The sequence below is a fragment of the Schistocerca piceifrons genome, chromosome 2 (genome assembly GCF_021461385.2).
Source record: "Schistocerca piceifrons isolate TAMUIC-IGC-003096 chromosome 2, iqSchPice1.1, whole genome shotgun sequence".
NCBI lineage: Eukaryota > Metazoa > Arthropoda > Insecta > Orthoptera > Acrididae > Schistocerca > Schistocerca piceifrons.
The window spans coordinates 931,464,978-931,485,462 of NC_060139.1; positions in this window are offsets into that span (position 1 = coordinate 931,464,978).

Below are 20,485 nucleotides of genomic sequence, written 5' to 3' on the forward strand. Positions count from 1 at the left end.
ACACAAGCGTAATCTTTGGCCATAACTTCGGAAAATAACGAACACACCATCAAAATATTGCCACAGATTTAAAGACTTACCTTTATAGGATGTCCTCATGATAGAAAATTTTCCACGCAAATGATCAACACTGTACAAATGTGAAAGTTTGCTAATAGAAGTATTGGTTTCGTTGACTTCAAATGTGGCTTCCCACGTTTCACGTCACCAAATGGAAGCAGGCAAAGATTAATGTCTTGTGGCCAAAATGTAGCCATAACAAGCTATCAAGCAAACCAAAGATTATCATCCTGTCAGCTGCCAAATTAAAAAAAAAGCGACTATGTCGTTTTGTCCTACTATGTCATTTTGGGCCACTTTCCCCTACCATGCAGATGGAATAACCTCGGACTTCAATAAGAAGGTAATAGTTCCTGTTTCAAACAAGACCGGTGATAATATTACGGGACTATTAGTTTCATAAGGCATGCTTCAAAATGTACGAATTATTTACAGAAAAATGGAAAAGCGGTAGATTCCTATCTTAGGAAAGATCAGTTTGGGTTCCGGAGAAATGTAGAAACACTTGAAGTCGTACTGACTCAACAACGTATCTAACGAGACAGGCAGAAGGAATAGAAACCTACGTTTATAGCACTTATGTATTAACAGAAAGCTTTTGACAATGTTGACTGGATCACACTTTGTGAAATTCTGAAGGTAGCAGGGAGAATTAGTCATCTACAACATGTACAGAAACGAGACTGCAGTTCCAAGGGCCGATATCGTGAAAGGGAAGTAGTGGTTGAGAATGGAGTTAGTGATGTAGCCCCTCCCCGATGTTACTCAAGCTGTGTATTTAGCATGCAGAAAGGAAACCAAGCTGAAATTTGGAAAGGGAGTTAAAGTTGAGTGAGAAGATAAACTTTAGGGATTGCCGATTATGTTGTAATTCTGTCAGAAACGGCAAAGAAGTTGGAAGAACTGTTGAACGGATGAATAGTTTCTTGAAAAGAGATTATAAGATAAGAATATCAATAAAAGTATAACAAGGATATTAGAATGGAGTCGAGTTGCTGAGGGTATCAGATCAGGGAATGACGCACCAGAAGGAGTAGATGAATTTTGTGATTTGGAAAGCAAATTAAATGCTGATAGTCGAAGAATAGAGAATATAAAATGCAGAAATGCAGACTGGCAATAGTAAGAGAAGCTTTCCTGAGAAAGAACAATTTCTAATATCGAATTTAAGTTTGGGGGTTGGGGAAGTGTTTGTCCGGAGCATAGTCTCATATGGAAGTGAAACGTGGACGATAAACAATTAAGACAAGAACAGGAGTTTTAGCAATATGGTGCTGTAGAAGAATGCTGAAGATTGTATGGGTAGATCGCATGTCTACTGAGGAGGTACTGAATCGAAGAAGAGTGAAAAAGCATTTATGGCACAATTCGACTAAAAGAAGACATCCGATGATCTGACACATTCTCAGACATCAAATAATTCTCTATTTGCTTTAGGAGGGAAATGTAGTGGATAAAAATTGTTAAGGGAGAGAAAGGAATACCGTAAGCAGGTTCAAATGGTTATAGGCTACAGTGGTTAACCAGAGATGAAGAGGTTTTCGTAGGACAGACTAATGTGGGAAGCTGCATCAAACCAGTGTTCGGACTAGAGACGACAGCAACAAAACAAGTTAAATGTCCCCAGAATACTGTGTCTGAAGTAGACATGATAAAGTAATTGTCATAGATGCGAATAATTAAAAGAAGCTATCCTTTTTCATTGGAAATATATATTTTATTGAAGTAAAACTTTCAAACTCTTGCGTGACCGAGAAGGTATGTATATAACATTTTCAGTGCAGTTATATATTTCGACATTATTCTTTGTCTTAAGGAGAGTGAATTAGGTCCCTACATGATTTCTATGATCGATACATAAAACTACACTACTGGCCATTAAAATTGCTACACCAAGAAAAAATGCTGATGATAAACGGGTATTCATTGGACAAATAAATTATACTACAACTGACATGTGATTACATTTTCACACAATTTCGGTGCATAGATCCTGAGAAATCAGTACCCAGAACAACCATCTCTGGCCGTATTAACGGCCTTGATACGCCTGGGGATTGAGTCAAACAGAGCTTGGATGGCGTGTACGGCTACAGCTGCCCATTCAGCTTCAACACGATACCACAGTTCATCAAGAGTAGTGACTGGCGTATTGTGACGAGCCAGTTGCTCGGTCACCATTGATCAGACATTTTCAGTTGTTGCGAGATCTGGAGAATGTGCTGGCCTGAGCAGCAGTCGAACATTTTCTGTATCCAGAAAGGCCCGTACAGAATCTGCAACATGCGGTCGTGCATTATCCTGCTGAAATATAGTGTTTCGCAGGGATTGAATGAAGGGTAGAGCCACGGATCGTAAAACATCTGAAATGTAACGTCCATTGTTCAAAGTGCCGTCAATGCGAACAATAGGTGACAGAGACGTGTAACCAATGGCACCCCATGCCATTACGCCGAGTGATACGCCTATATGGCGATGACGAATACACGCTGCCAATGTGCGTTGACCGCGATGACGCCAAATACGGATGTGACCTTCATGATGCTGTAAACAGAACCTGGATTCATCCAAAAAAAATGACGTTTTGCCATTCATGGACCCAGGTTCGTCGTTGAGTACACCATCGCAGGCGCTCCCGTCTGTGATGCAGCGTCAAGGGTAACCGCAGCCATGGTCTCCGAGCTGATAGTCCATGCTGCTGCAAACGTCGTCGAACTGTTCGTGTAGATGGTTGTTGTCTTGAAAACGTCCCCATCCGTTAACTCAGAGATCGAGACGTGGCTGCACGATCCGTTACAGCCATGCGAGTAAGATGCCTGTCGTCTCGACTGTTAGTGATACGAGGCCGTTAGGATCCAGCACGGCGTTCCGTATTATCCTCCTGAACCCACCGATTCCATATTCTTCAAACAGTCATTGGATCTGGACCAACGCGAGCAGCAATGTCGCGATACGGTAAACCGCAATCGCGATAAGCTACAATCCGACCTTTATCACAGTGATGGTACGCACTTCTCCTCGTTACACGAGGCGTCACAACAACGTTTCACCAGGCAACTCCGGTCAACTGCTGTTTGTGTATTAGAAATCGGTTGGAAACTTTCCTCAAGTGAGCACGTTCTTGTTGTCGCCACGGGTGCCAACCTTGTGTGAATGCTCTGAAAAGCTAATCATTTGCATGTCACAGCATCTTCTTCATGTCAGTTAAATTTCGCGTCTGTAGCACGTCATCTTCGTGGTGTAGCAATTTCAATGGGGAATAGTATATATGTGCGACATAAATACTGCATTTGTGCGTCACAGATACAGCTGAGTATTAGTGCACTGAATTGTGGGTTTGAAGCCCTAAAAACCATATTTATACAGTTTTTTAGTGTTGCAGTATATAGAGTTGGAAGCTGTGTAGTAAATGCTACCGCGGTTCCTTTTTTATTCCCCCGGAGGTATCATTTCCAGATTTCAATTAAATATCCATTGGTACCCGACAAGACAATATAGTTAGATGAATTAAATATTATCGTTGTGGCAGTGCAGAGCCTAGATATACAGTTTTATTTTGTTTGGAGGTGACATTTTCAACTTTACCAGCAAATAAACAACAGAAAAATTAATTAATGATCTTTTCGCGTTGCACATTAATGCTAAAGGATTGATTTAAAAGCAGTAAAATGCTTTACTGACAAAGAAGGAAGAAATGAGTCCTCTTTTTTAGTATAGCTGGCCGAAGCCACACATGAGATACAATAAGAACGAAGATGTATACAGACGTACGTTATAGTGCTCGACTATGATTTATAAGATGCTCTGGCCTGAGGCAAGAATTTAAAACATCAGCGTCTGGCCTGATAACATAACAAAAGTACTTAAAATAAAAACCAGATCGCTATCGTGAAAGGAAAAGAACCAGCTAATAATCACAAAGCCGCAAATAAATGGAAAAATAAATTCATTAGTATTAGGATTATTATTTCTGTGTTCTCTTTTCCATAATGACTGTCGATCAGTATTATGTATGGTTGGCATTCTTAGTTCAAATGCTACTCTGTAATTGGCTGGCCAGACCAAGAATAGCCAGCGTGTTACACTACGCTTTGCAAACGTAACTCGCACGCTACTACGAAATGAACCAGACAACTTCATTTGCCAATGAAATTGTTCTCAGTGGCAAAAGTTTTTTATACTGCTTACATACGGTTATTAACAGTGCCGAATAGTTCGCAGGCGATGAGACGACGAAATTTGTCTACATTATCCTCCATGTTGACTCAATGAAACACCATGCAGTTTCTTCTTTTTGGGGCTAGTTAAAGATTGTCTGTATAAGCCTTCACTAACAGCTGACGAACATAAATGCAGAATGTGTGACGTTTCTAACTCGAGACACTGTGATGATGATTTGGATAGGGCTCCATCAACAGAACGTGTGCCACACGTGGAATAATGCTCACATTGGACGGTTGTAGCACAGATACGCTACTTTTTATTTCGTGTATCATTCATCATTGTAAGTCAGAGAACCACATACACTAATTAACACGAAAAGTGCTACACCATGAACATTTTAACGTTAAACTACCAAACTTAACAACAGTCGTTGTTAAATCGTATGTATATTGCTTTGATCACGGCAGGGACAGTTTGTGCACACGGGCTATCGCCTCTATTTGCCACACTTACTGCAGGGATGGTTTGAAAATGGTCACACGTGTCCGAAGCTAGTCACCTTTAAGAAATAAAATAGATACTTCTCAATGCAGTTTATGACAAAGCTGCAACCATTTATTGCAAGAAAAATAGTAGTATTCCATTTTATTCCATCTCCACCATGAGAAAACACGTGCTGCTTCGGACGAAAATGGGCACAGAATAACGTCACTATTATATTCCCGCGAACACAAAGCGCGCTTTTTGTGTATTCTTTTCAAAATGACAACTTCCATTTATAGGCTGACAGCCAGTTTTGTAGCTTATCATTTGCCTCAGTAACTGTTGCGAAAATTGTTTAAATTTATTTTACTAATTAATCACTAATTACAGACTGCATTTCATTCTAATGTCTTCTTCTCTGGCACTGCCATTACAGACTCGGCAACACCCCGGAAGTGTGTATGTGTCATATTAATACTTAGAAGTTCTCTGAATATATGATATATATTAAAATAAATTTACACCATCCATCAAAAAAGTTATACATATATATATATATATATACAAGGGATAGAACTTCAATAGTGGCACCTAATCATTTACAGGTCGTACAAAATAGATACGTGTTTCAAAGTTTTACTGACCTTCAAAGTAGTCACCAACGTTGTGTATATCCCGTTGCCAGCGATGTGGAAGTCGTAGGATGTTCTTAACAGTGCCAGTTGTGTTAACAGTTCGAGAGGTGCTGTCTATTGCCCGACGAATTTGTGGCAGCTCTGAAACGAATGCCGTGAAGTGTTTCCTTCTGTTTAGAAATCGAATGGAGCTTACGAGGGCTTAAGTCAGGGGAGTGCAGTAGGTGGTATAGCACTTAGCAGCCCCGTCAGTCAAACAAATCAGTAACAGCTTGCACTGTACATATTTCAGCATTCTCCTGCGAAATGATGGTCATATCTTGCACAAGGTGTCATAACTTCCGTCTCTATGCTGTTCATTTTTGGAGCACAACCTACGACCAGCTTAGAGACAGAAGTGATGACACTTTCTGCAGGACCTGACCATCATTTCGCAGGACAATGCTCAAGCACGTACAGTTCAACCTGTTACTGATTTGTTAGACTGATGGGGCTGCTAAGTGCTATACCACCTACTGCACTCGCCTGACTTAAACCCTCGTAAGTTCAACTCGATTTCTAAACTGAAGGAAACACTTCACGGCATTCGCTTCACAACTGCTACAAATTCGTCGGGCAATAGACCGCGCGTCTCGAACTGTTAACACAAGTGGCACGGCTAAGACTATCCTACGTTTTCCAGATCGATGGCAACGGGTTATACACAATGCTGGTGACTACTTTGAAGGTCAGTAAAACATTGAAACACTTATCTATTTTGCACGAGCTGTAAATAAGTAGTTGCCACTATTAAAGTGCCAACCAATACATACACACACACACACACATTTATATATATATATATATATATATATATATATATATATATATATATGTATATATATATATATATATATATATATATATATATATATATATATGTGTGTGTGTGTGTGTGTGTGTGTGTGTGCGCACGCGTCTGTAAATATGTAAATAGAACAATATTCATTGCTAACCGATCAGTCATTATGTCCAATGGTTGCTTATGTCATTTAGGCACGTCAGACGTTTAGTGACATAGCAGCTTGCACTTCAGAATGTCTATAAATCTGAAGCCATGGTTGAGTGAAATAAATGAAAAATAATTTACACTGTAACGGCGGAAATTTCTTCAAAAAGTTTGTGCCTGTAGCGGTAATGCCACGAGTCCGCGGTTATACCCGTGAACTCGAGTACTCGCTCCCCTTTCTGAGCGAGTCCCGTCCACTTGTGTAACCAACAATGGACTAACAACGAATACAAGAACTTTAGCATTCGGGAGGACGACGGTTCAATCCCGCCTCCGGCCATCCTGATTTAGGTTTTCCGTGATTTCCCTAAATCGCTTCAGGCAAATGCCGGGATGGTTCCTTTGAAAGGGCACGGCCGATTTCCTTCCCCATCCTTCCCTCACCCAGGCTTGAGCTGCGTCTCTAATGACCTCGTTGTCGACGGGACGTTAAACACTAATCTCCTCCTCGTCCTCCAAGAACTTCAAAGTGCCTGTATGAGTCACATCACACACTGATGTTGATGACGGACGTCACCGGCCGTTGTGGCTCAGCGGTTCTTGGCGCTTCAGTCCAGAACCGCGGTGCTGCTACGGTAGCACGTTCGAATCCTGTCTCGGACATGGATGTGTGTGATGTCCTTAGGTTAGTTAGGTTTAAGTAGTTCTAGGAGACTGATGACCTCAGATGTTAAGTCGCATAGTGCTCAGAGACTGGTGATTCCTGAATGGGATCTGTTACTACCTGAAAATCTCCACAAAGTTTTATAAATATCAGCATTCTGCTTCATGGATTAATGCTTTCGAATTCCACCAGGGTAAACAGAAAACGATATTATTTCTTAATCACTCATACAAATACGTTTTGTAAACAAGGAGCAGAACATTGAAATCGGTATGCATAAATACAAGGGCCTTTCGATAAGTAACGCAATACATTCTTTTTCAGCCAATTTCAGTTGAAAGAAAGAGGTTTTTGTTGCGGGACATTGTGTAATGTTCCCATTTCGGATCCTATAGTTTCATCAAGTTCCCATGGCTGGTGACACTACACGTACCCTTCAAAATGGCATCTGTAACTGGGGCGTGTTGAGAGCTGTCATCGAGTTTATTTTGGCGGAAAACCGGAGCGTTGCAGATATTCACAGGCTCTTGCTGAATTCCTACGGATCCCTGTCATTGGGCAAAAGTACCGTGAGTCGTTGGGCGAGTATCGCGCGCTGGCAGGCCGCATAGGGCGGTCACTCCTACAGTGCCGAAACGTGCGGACACTCTCATTCGATGTGATCGAAGGATCACAGTCAAGCTCCTCGCTGCTCAACTAGACGTCTCTGTTCGCAGAACTTACACAATCATCCACCAGTTAGGGAACTCTAACGTGTGAGCCCTTAACTTTCTGACCGTCTAGCGGAAGACCATTAAAAGCAACGAAGGACCATCAACGTGGAATTTCATTCTCGTTACGTGGCTGTTAGTGAGACTTTATTGTCGAACTTCCCCAAAGGCGAACTGCTATGGGTTCATCACTTCGAACCTGAAACAATACGGCAGTCCTTGAAGTGGCGCCATACCACCTCCCGTCCGATGAAAAAGTTCAATCTCGAACTCTCTTCAGGTGAATTCATGGCGACGGTCTTCTCGGACTCTGAAGAGGTTACTCTGCTTGAGGTCATTCCCCTACGTCGTTCCATTGAACTCCCTGTTGTGTGCTCGTCGATTAAAGCGGAGGATAGCTTCTCGATGGATGCGTTGACTGTCTGTCGTTTAGGTTGTCGTCGCATCGACAATGGTAGGAGTAACTAGCAGGACTAACTGTGGCTCTCGTAAGACAGCCAAATAGTTGCGAATTGCTTCTAGTGGACTGGCCACAGAGAGCTTGAAAATCTGAAGGTGGCAAAAAACGGGAAGCAACTGGCAGGAGTAACTATGAATCTCTTAGGGTAGCAAATGCTTCGTCACCAAACGAAACCCATCGGCAAACTCGAGGAGCAGCTGGCAGGAAAAACTGTGACTCTCTACAGGCAGCCAAATAGTTGCGTTTTGCTGCTGGCGGACTGGCCACAGTAAGCATGGAAATGTGAAGGTGACTAAAAACGGGGAGCAACTGGCAGGAGTCACTATGACTCTCTTAAGGTAACAAATGTTTCGTCACCAGCCGAAACACACCAGCAAACTCGAGGAGCATACTAGCAGGAAAAACTGTGACTCTCTAAAGGCAGCCAAATAGTTGCGTTTTGCTGCTGGCGGACTGGCCACAGTAAGCATGGAAATGTGAAGGTGACTAAAAACGGGGAGCAACTGGCAGGAGTCACTATGACTCTCTTAATGTAACAAATGCCTCGTCTCCAGTCGAAACACATCACCAAACTCGATGACCAACTGGCAGGAAAAATTGTGACTCCCTCAAGGCAACCAAATAGTTGCGTTTTGCTGCTGACGGACTGGCCACAGTAAGCACGGAAATGTGAAGGTGGCTAGTAACGGGAGCAACAGGCAGGGGTCACAATGACTCTCATAAGGTAACAAATGCCTCGTCACCAGACGAAACACAACCGCATAGTCGATGAGCAACTGGAAGGAATAACTGTGACTCTCTCAAGGCAACCAAATAGTTGCGTTTTGCTGCTGGCGGACTGGCCACAGTGAGCTTGGGAGTGTGAAGGTGGCTAAAATCGGGGAGCAAATGGTAGGAGTCACTATGAATCTCTTAAGGTAACAAATGCCTCGTCCCCAGTCGAAACACATCAGCAAACTCGACGAGCAACTGGCAGGAAAAACTGTGACTCTCTCAAGGCTGTCAAATAGTTGCGTTTTGCTGCTGGCGGACTGGCCACAGTAAGCATGGAAATGGGAAGGTGGCTAGAAACAGGGAGCAACTGGAAGGAATCATTATGACTCTCTTTCGGTAACAAATGCCTCGTCACCAGTCGAAACACATCCGCATAGTTAATGAGCAACTGTAAGGACTAACTCTGACTCTCTCAAGGCAGCCAAATAGTTGCGTTTTGCTGCTGCCGGACTGGCCACAGTAAGCATGGAAATGTGAAGGTGACTAAAAACGGGGAGCAACTGGCAGGAGTCACTATGACTCTCTTAAGGTAACAAATGCCTCGTCACCAGCCGACACACACCAGCAAACTCGAGGAGCATACTAGCAGGAAAAACTGTGACTCTCTAAAGGCAGCCAAATAGTTGCGTTTTGCTGCTGGTGGACTGGCCACAGTAAGCATGGAAATGTGAAGGTGACTAAAAACGGGGAGCAACTGGCTGGAGTCACTATGACTCTCTTAAGGTAACAAATGCCTCGTCTCCAGTCGAAACACATCACCAAACTCGATGACCAACTGCCAGGAAAAACTGTGACTCTCTCAAGGCAACCAAATAGTTGCTTTTTGCTGCTGACGGACTGGCCACAGTAAGCACCGAAATGTGAAGGTGGCTAGTAACGGGAGCAACAGGCAGAGGTCACAATGACTCTCTTAAGGTAACAAAAGCCTCGTCACCAGACGAAACACAACCGCATAGTCGATGAGCAACTGGAAGGAATAACTGTGACTCTCTCAAGGCAACCAAATAGTTGCGTTTTGCTGCTGGCGGACTGGCCACAGTGAGCATGAGAGTCTGAAGGTGGCTAAAAACGGGGAGCAAATGGCAGGAGTCACTATGACTCTCATAAGGTAACAGATGCCTCGTCACCAGCCGAAACACACCAGCAAACTCGAGGAGCATAGTAGCAGGAAAAACTGTGACTCTCTAAAGGCAACCAAATAGTTGCGTTTTGCTGCTGACGGACTGGCCACAGTAAGCACTGAAATGTGAAGGTGGCTAGAAACGGGAGCAACAGGAAGGGGTCAGAATGACTCTCTTAAGGTAACAAATGCCTCGTCACCACACGAAACACAACCGCATAGTCGATGAGAAACTGGAAGGAATAACTGTGACTCTCTCAAGGCTACCAAATAGTTGCGTTTTGCGGCTGGCGGACTGGCCACAGTGTGCATGGGAGTGTGAAGGTGGCTAAAAACGGTGAACAACTGGCAGGAGTCACTATGACTCTCTTAAGGTAACAAAGGCCTCGTCACCAGCCGAAACACACCAGCAAAACTCGAGGAGCATACTAGCAGGAAAAACTGTGACTCTCTAAAGGCAACCAAATAGTCGCGTTTTGCTGCTGACGGACTGGCCACAGTAAGCACGGAAATGTGAAGGTGGCTAGTAACGGGAGCAACAGGCAGGGGTCACAATGACTCTCTGAAGGTAACAAATGATTCGTCACCAGACGAAACACAACCGCATAGTCGATGAGCAACTGGAAGGAATAACTGTGACTCTCTCAAGGCAACCAAATAGTTGCGTTTTGCGGCTGGCGGACTGGCCACAGTGAGCATGGGAGTGTGAAGGTGGCTAAAAACGGGGAGCAAATGGCAGGAGTCACTACGACTCTCTTAAGGTAACAAAGGACTCGTAACCAGCCGAAACTCACCAGCAAACTCGAGGAGCATACTAGCAGGAAAAACTGTGACTCTCTAAAGGCAACCAAATAGTCGCGTTTTGCTGCTGACGGACTGGCCACAGTAAGCACGAAAATGTGAAGGTGGCTAGTAACGGGAGCAACAGGCAGGGGTCACAAGAACTCTCTTAAGGTAACAAATGCCTCGTCACCAGACGAAACACAACCGCATAGTCGATGAGCAACTGGAAGGAATAACTGTGACTCTGTCTAGGCAACCAAATAGTTGCGTTTTGCTGCTGGCTGACTGGCCACAGTGAGCATGGAAATGGAAAGGTGGCTAGAAACAGGGAGCAACTGGAACGAATCATTATGACTCTCTTACGGTAACAAATGCCTCGTCTCCAGTCGAAACACATCACCAAACTCTATGACCAACTGGCAGGAAAAATTGTGACTCTCTCTAGGCAACCAAATAGTTGCGTTTTGCTGCTGACGGACTGGCCACAGTAAGCATGGAAATGTGAAGGTGACTAAAAACGGGGAGCAACTGGCAGGAGTCACTATGACTCTCTTAAGGTAACAAATGCCTCGTCTCCAGTCGAAACACACCAGCAAACTCGAGAAGCATACTAGCAGGAAAAACTGTGACCCTCTAAAGGCAGCCACATAGTTGCGTTTTGCTGCTGACGGACTGGCCACAGTAAGCATGGAAATGGGAAGGTGGCTAGAAACAGGGAGCAACTGGAAGGAATCATTATGACTCTCTTATGGTAACAAATGACTCGTCTCCAGTCGAAACACATCACCAAACTCGATGACCAACTGGCGGGAAAAATTGTGACTCTCTCAAGGCAAGCAAATAGTTGCGTTTTGCTGTTGACGGACTGGTCACAGTAAGCACGGAAATGTGAAGGTGACTAAAAACGGGGAGCAACTGGCAGGAGTCACTATGAATCTCTTAAGGTAACAAATGCCTCGTCAGCAGCCGAAACACACCAGCAAACTCGAGGAGCATACTAGCAGGAAAAACTGTGACTCTCTAAAGGCAGCCAAATAGTTGCGTTTTGCTGCTGGCGGACTGGCCACAGTAAGCATGGAAATGTGAAGGTGACTAAAAACGGGGAGCAACTGGCAGGAGTCACTATGACTCTCTTAAGGTAACAAATGCCAAGTCTCCAGTCGAAACACATCACCAAACTCGATGACCAACTGGCAGGAAAAATTGTGACTCTCTCAAGGCAACCAAACAGTTGCGTTTTGCTGCTGACGGACAGGCCACAGTGAGCACGGAAATGTGAAGGTGGCTAGTAACGTGAGCAACTGGCAGGGGTCACAATGACTCTCTTAAGGTAACAAACGCCTCGTCACCAGCCGAAACACACCAGCAAACTCGAGGAGCATACTAGCAGGAAAAACTGTGACTCTCTAAAGGCAGCCAAATAGTTGCGTTTTGCTGCTGGCGGACTGGCCACAGTAAGCACGGAAATGTGAAGGTGGCTAGTAACGGGAGCAACTGGCAGGAGTCACTATGACTCTCTTAAGGTAACAAATGCCAAGTCTCCAGTCGAAACACATCACCAAACTCGATGACCAACTGGCAGGAAAAATTGTGACTGTCTCAAGGCAACCAAATGCTTGCGTTTTGCTGCTGACGGACTGGCCACAGTAAGCACGGATATGTGAAGGTGGCTAAAACGGTGAGCAACTGGCAGGAGTCTCTATGACCCTCTTAAGGTAACAAATCCCTCGTCACCAGCCGAAACACACCAGCAAACTCGAGGAGCATACTAGCAGGAAAAACTGTGACTCTCTAAAGGCAGCCAAATAGTTGCGTTTTGCTGCTGGCGGATTGGCCACAGTAAGCATGGAAATGTGAAGGTGACTAAAAACGGGGAGCAACTGGCAGGAGTCACTATGACTCTCTTAAGGTATCAAATGCCTCGTCTCCAGTAGAAACACATCACCAAACTCGATGACCAACTGTCAGGAAAAATTGTGACTCTCTCAAGCCAACCAAATAGTTGCGTTTTGCTGCTGACGGACTGGCCACAGTAAGCACGGAAATGTGAAGGTGGCTAGTAACGGGAGCAACTGGCAGGAGTCACTATGACTCTCTTAAGGTAACAAATGCCTCGTCACCAGCCGAAACACACCAGCAAACTCGAGGAGCATACTAGCAGGAAAAACTGTCACTCTCTAAAGGCAGCCAAGTAGTTGCGTTTTGCTGCTGGCGGACTGGCCACAGTAAGCACGGAAATGTGAAGGTGGCTAATAACGGGAGCAACTGGCAGGAGTCACTATGACTCTCTTAAGGTGACAAATGCCTCGTCTCCAGTCGAACACATCACCAAACTCGATGACCAACTGGCAGGAAAAGTTGTGACTCTCTCAAGGCAACCAAATACTTGCGTTTTGGTGCTGACGGACTGGCCACAGTAAGCACGGAAATGTGAAGATGGCTAAAAACGGGGAGCAACTGGCAGGAGTCACTATGACTCTCTTAAGGTAACAAATGCCTCGTCACCAGCCGAAACACACCAGCAAACTCGAGGAGCATACTAGCAGGAAAAACTGTGACTCTCTAAAGGTAGCCAAATAGTTGCGTTTTGCTGCTGGCGGACTGGCCACAGTAAGCATGGAAATGTGAAGGTGACTAAAAACGGGGAGCAACTGGCAGGAGGCACTATGACTCTCTTAAGGTAACAAATGCCTCGTCTCCAGTCGAAACACATGACCAAACTCGATGACCAACTGGCAGGAAAAATTGTGACTCTCTCAAGGCAACGAAATAGTTGCGTTTTGCTGCTGACGGACTGGCCACAGTAAGCACGGAAATGTGAAGGTGGCTAGTAACGGGAGCAACTGGCAGGAGTCACTACGACTCTCTTAAGGCAACAAATACCTCGTCACCAGCCGAAACACACCAGCAAACTCGAGGAGCATACTAGCAGGAAAAACTGTGACTCTCTAAAGGCAAACAAATAGTTGCGTTTTGCTGCTGACGGACTGGCCACAGTAAGCACTGAAATGTGAAGGTGGCTAGTAACGGGAGCAACAGGCAGGGGTCACAATGACTGTCTTAAGGTAACAAATGCCTCGTCACCAGACGAAACACACCAGCAAACTCGAGGAGCATACTAGCAGGAAAAACTGTGACTCTCTAAAGGCAGCCAAATAGTTGCGTTTGGCTGCTGGCGGACTGGCCACAGTAAGCATGGAAATGTGAAGGTGACTAAAAACGGGGAGCAACTGGCAGGAGTCACTATGACTCTCTTAAGGTAACAAATGCCTCGTCACCAGTCGAAACACACCAGTGAACTCGAGGAGCATACTAGCAGGAAAAACTGTGACTCTCTAAAGGCAGCCAAATAGATGCGTTTTGCTGCTGGCGGACTGGCCACAGTAAGCATGGAAATGAGAAGGTGACTAAAAACGGGGAGCAACTGGCAGGAGTCACTATGACTCTCTTAAGGTGACAAATGCCTCTTCTGAAGTCTAAACACATCACCAAACTCGATGACCAGCTGGCAGGAAAAATTGTGACTCTCTCAAGGCAAACAAATAGTTGCGTTTTGCTGCTGACGGACTGGCCACACTAAGCACGGAAATGTGAAGGTGGCTATAACGGGGAGCAACTGGCACGAGTCACTACGACTCTCTTAAGGTAACAAATGCCTCGTCACCAGCCGAAACACACAAGCAAACTCGAGGAGCATACTAGCAGGAAAAACTGTGACTCTCTAAAGGTAGCCAAATAGTTGCGTTTTGCTGCTGGCGGACTCGCCACAGTAAGCACGGAAATGTGAAGGTGGCTAGTAACGGGAGCAACAGGCAGGAGTCACTATGACTCTCTTAAGGTAACAAATGCCTCGTCTCCAGTCGAAACACATCACCAAACTCGATGACCAACTGGCAGGAAAAATTGTGACTCTCTCAAGGCAACCAAATAGTTGCGTTTTGCTGCTGACGGACTGGCCACAGTAAGCACGGAAATGTGAAGGTGGCTAGTAACGGGAGCAACAGGCAGGAGTCACTATGACTCTCTTAAGGTAACAAATGCCTCGTCTCCAGTCGAAACACATCACCAAACTCGATGACCAACTGGCAGGAAAAATTGTGACTCTCTCAAGGCAACCAAATAGTTGCGTTTTGCTGCTGGCGGACTGGCCACAGTGAGCATGGGAGTGTGAAGGTGGCTAAAAACGGGGAGCAAATGGCAGGAGTCACTATGACTCTCTTAAGGAATCAAATGCCTCGTCACCAGCCGAAACTCACCAGCAAACTCGAGGAGCATACTAGCAGGAAAAACTGTGACTCTCTAAAGGCAACCTAATAGTTGCGTTTTGCTGCTGACGGTCTGGCCACAGTAAGCACGGAAATGTGAAGGTGGCTAGTAACGGGAGCAACAGGCAGGGGTCACAATGACTCTCTTAAGGTAAGAAATGCCTCGTCACCAGACGAAACACAACCGCATAGTCGATGAGCAACTGGAAGGAATAACTGTGACTCTCTCAAGGCAACCAAATAGTTGCGTTTTGCTAATGACGGACTGGCCACAGTGAGCATGGGAGTGTGAAGGTGGCTAAAAACGGGGAGCAAATGGCAGGAGTCACCATGACTCTCTTAAGGTAACAAATGCCTCGTCACCAGCCGAAACACACCAGCAAACTCGAGGAGCATACTAGCAGGAAAAACTGTGACTCTCTAAAGGCAGCCAAACAGTTGCGTTTTGCTTTTGGCGGACTGCCCACAGTAAGCATGGAAATGTGAAGGTGACTAAAAACCGGGAGCAACTGGCAGGAGTCACTATGACTCTCTTAAAGTAACCAATGCCTCGTCACCAGCCGAAACACACCAGCAAACTCGAGGAGCATACTAGCAGGAAAAACTGTGACTCTCTAAAGGCAGCCAAATAGTTGCGTTTTTCTGCTGGCGGACTAGCCACAGTAAGCATGGAAATGTGAAGGTGACTAAAAACGGGGAGTAACTGGCAGGAGTCACTATGACTCTCTTAAGGTAACAAATGCCTCGTCACCAGTCGAAATACACCAGCAAACTCGAGGAGCATACTAGCAGGAAAAACTGTGACTCTCTCAGGGCAGCCAAATAGTTGCGTCTTGGTGCTGGCGGACTGGCCACAGTAAGCACTGAAATGTGAAGGTGGCTAGTAACGGGAGCAACTGGCACGGGTCACAATGACTCTCTTAAGGTAAGAAATGCCTCGTCACCAGACGAAACACAACCACATCGTCGATGAGCAACTGGAAGGAATAACTGTGACTCTCTAAAGGCAACCAAAAAGTTGCGTTTTGCTGCTGACGGACTGGCCACAGTAAGCACGGAAATGTGAAGGTGGCTAGTAACGGGAGCAACAGGCAGGGGTCACAATGACTCTCTTAAGGTAACAAATGCCTCGTCACCAGACGAAACACAACCGCATAGTCGATGAGCAACTGGAAGGCATAACTGTGACTCTCTCAAGGCAACCAAATAGTTGCGTTTTGCTGATGGCGGAGTGGCCACAGTGAGCATGGGAGTGTTAAGGTGAATAAAAACGGGGAGCACATGGCAGGTGTCACTATGACTCTCTTAAGGAATCAAATGCGTCGTCACCAGCCGAAACTCACCAGCAAACTCGAGGAGCATACTAGCAGGAAAAACTGTGACTCTCTAAAGGCAACCAAATAGTTGCGATTTACTGCTGACGGTCTGGCCACAGTAAGCACGGAAATGTGAAGGTGGCTAGTAACGGGAGCAACAGGCAGGGGTCACAATGACTCTCTTAAGGTAGGAAATGCCTCGTCACCAGACGAAACACAACCGCATAGTCGATGAGCAACTGGAAGGAATAACTGTGACTCTCTCAAGGCAACCAAATAGCTGCGTTTTGCTGCTGACGGACTGGCCACAGTGAGCATGGGAGTGTGAAGGTGGCTAAAAACGGGGAGCAAATGGCAGGAGTCACCATGACTCTCTTAAGGTAACAAATGCCTCGTCACCAGCCGAAACACACCAGCAAACTCGAGGAGCATACTAGCAGGAAAAACTGTGACTCTCTAAAGGCAGCCAAACAGTTGCGTTTTGCTTTTGGCGGACTGGCCACAGTAAGCATGCAAATGTGAAGGTGACTAAAAACCGGGAGCAACTGGCAGGAGTCACTATGACTCTCTTAAAGTAACAAATGCCTCGTCACCAGCCGAAACACACCAGCAAACTCGAGGAGCATACTAGCAGGAAAAACTGTGACTCTCTAAAGGCAGCCAAATAGTTGCGTTTTGCTGCTGGCGGACTGGCCACAGTAAGCATGGAAATGTGAAGGTGACTAAAAACGGGGAGTAACTGGCATGAGTCACTATGACTCTCTTAAGGTAACAAATGCCTCGTCACCAGCCGAAACACACCAGCAAACTCGAGGAGCATACTAGCAGGAAAAACTGTGACTCTCTACAGGCAGCCAAATAGTTGCGTCTTGCTGCTGGCGGACTGGCCACAGTAAGCACGGAAATGTGAAAATGGCTAGTAACGGGAGCAACTGGCAGGAGTCACTGTGACTCTATAAGGTAACAAATGCATCGTCTCCTGCGAAACACATCACCAAACTCGATGACCAACTGGCAGGAAAAATTGTGACTCTCTCAAGGCAACCAAATAGTTGCGTTTTGCTGCTGACTGACTGGCCACAGTAAGCACTGAAATGTGAAGGTGGCTAGTAACGGGAGCAACAGGCAGGGGTCACAATGACTCTCTTAAGGTAACAAATGCCTCTTCACCAGACGAAACACAACCGCATAGTCGATGAGCAACTGGAAGGAATAACTGTGACTCTCTCAAGGAACCAAATAGTTGCGTTTTGCTGCTGGCGGACTGCCCACAGTGAGCATGGGGGTGTGAAGGTGGCTAAAAACGGGGAGCAAATGGCAGGAGTCACTATGACTCTCTTAAGGATACAAATGCCTCGTCACCAACCGAAACACACCAGCAAACTCCAGGAGCATACTAGCAGGAAAAACAGTGACTCTCTAAAGGCAACCAAATAGTTGCGTTTGCTTCTGACGGTCTGGCCACAGTAAGAACGGAAATGTGAAGGTGGCTAGTAACGGGAGCAACAGGCAGGGGTCACAATGACTCTCTTAAGGTAACAAATGCTTCGTCACCAGACGAAACACGCCAGCAAACTCGAGGGGCATACTAGCAGGAAAAACTGTGACTCTCTAAAGGCAGCCAAATAGTTGCGTTTTGCTGCTAGCGGAGTGGCCACATTAAGCATGGAAATGTGAAGGTGACTAAAAACGGGGAGCAACTGGCAGGAGTCACTATGACTCTCTTAAGATAACAAATTCCTCGTCACAAGCCGAAACACACCAGTAAACTCGAGGAACATACTAGCAGGAAAAACTGTGACTCTCTAAAGGCGGCCAAATAGTTGCGTTTTGCTGCTGGCGGACTGGCCACAGTAAGCATGGAAATGTGAAGGTGACTATAAATGGGGAGCAACTCTCAGGAGTCACTATGACTCTCTTAAGGTAACAAATGCCTCGTCTCCAGTCGAAACACATCACCAAACTCGATGACCAACTGGCAGGAAAAATTGTGACTCTCTCAAGGCAACCAAATAGTTGCGTTTTGCTGCTGGCGGACTGGCCACAGTCAGCACGGAAATGTGAAGGTGGCTAGTAACGGGAGCAACAGGCAGGGGTCACAATGACTTTCTTAAGGTAACAAATGCCTCGTCACCAGACGAAACACACCAGCAATCTCGAGGAGCATACTAGCAGGAAAAACTGTGACTCTCTAAAGGCAACCAAATAGTTGCGTTTTGCTGCTGACGGACTGGCCACAGTAAGCACGGAAATGTGAAGGTGGCTAGTAACGGGAGCAACAGGCAAGGGTCACTATGACTCTCTTAAGGTAATAAATGCTTCGTCACCAGACGAAACACAACCGCATAGTCGATGAGCAACTGGAAGGTATAACTGTGACTCTCTCAAGGCTACCAAATAGTTGCGTTTTGCTGCTGGCGGACTGGCCACAGTGAGCTTGGGAGTGTGAAAGTGGCTAAAAACGGGGAGCAAATGGCAGGAGTCACTATGACTCTCTTAAGGTAACAAATGCCACGTCACCAGCCGAAACACACCAGCAAACTCGAGGAGCATACTAGCAGGAAAAACTGTGACTCTCTAAAGGCAACCAAATAGTTGCGTTTCGCTGCTGACGGACTGGCCACAGTAAGCACTGAAATGTGAAGGTGGCTAGTAACGGGAGCAACAGGCATGGGTCACAATGACTCTCTTAAGGTAACAAATGCCTCGTCACCAGACGAAACACAACCGCATAGTCGATGAGCAACTGGAAGGAATAACTGTGACTCTCTCAAGGAACCTAATAGTTGCGTTTTGCTGCTGGCGGACTGCCCACAGTGAGCATGGGGGTGTGAAGGTGGCTAAAAACGGGGAGCAAATGGCAGGAGTCACTATGACTCTCTTAAGGTAACAAATGCCTCATCACCAGAAGAAACACACCAGCAAACTCGAGGAGCATACTAGCAGGAAAAACTGTGACTCTCTAAAGGCAGCCAAATAGTTGCGTTTTGCTGCTGGCGGAGTGGCCACAGTAAGCATGGAAATCTGAAGGTGACTAAAAACGGGGAATCAACTGGCAGGAGTCACTATGACTCTCTTAAGGATACAAATGCCTCGTCTCCAGTCGAAACACACCAGCAAACTCGAGGAGCATACTAGCAGGAAAAACTGTGACTCTCTAAAGGCAACCAAATAGTTGCGTTTTGCTGCTGACGGACTGGCCACAGTAAGCACGGAAATGTGAAGGTGGCTAGTAACCGGAGCAACAGGCAGGGGTCACAATGAGTCTCTTAAGGTAACAAATGCCTCGTCACCAGACGAAACACAACCTCATAGTCGATGAGCAACTGGAAGGAATAACTGTGACTCTTTCAAGGCAACCAAATAGTTGCGTTTTGCTGCTGGCGGACTGGCCACAGTGAGCATGGGAGTGTGAAGGTGGCTAAAAACGGGGAGCAAATGGCCGGAGTCACTATGACTCTCTTAAGGTAACAAATGCCTGGTGCCCAGTCGAAACACATCAGCAAACTCGATGAGCAACTGGCAGGAATAACTGTGACTCTCTCAAGGCTGCCTAATAGTTGCGTTGTTATGCTGGCGAAGTGGCCGCAATAAGCATGGAAATGTGATGGTGACTGAAAACGGGGAGCAACTGGCAGGAGTTACTATGACTCTCTTAAGGTTACACAAGCCTTGTCACCAGCCGAATCACATCAGCAATCACGCGGAGCAAAGTGGCAGGAAAAACTGTTGCTCTCTCGAGGCTGTAAAATAGTTGCGTTTTTCAGCTGGCGGACTGACCGCAGTAAGCATGGAAATGTGTAGGTGGCTAAAAACGGGGAGCAACAGACAGGAGTCACTAAGACTCTCTTAAGGTGACAAATGCCTCATCACCAGTCGAAACACATCAGCAAATTGGAGGAGCAAACTGGCAGGAATAACTGTGACTCTCACACGGCAGCCAAATTGTTGAGTGTTGCTGCTGGCGGACTGGCCACAGTAAGCATTGAAATGTGAAAGTGGCTAACAACAGTGAGCAACTGGCAGGAGTCACTACGACTCTCTTAAGGTAACAAATGCCACG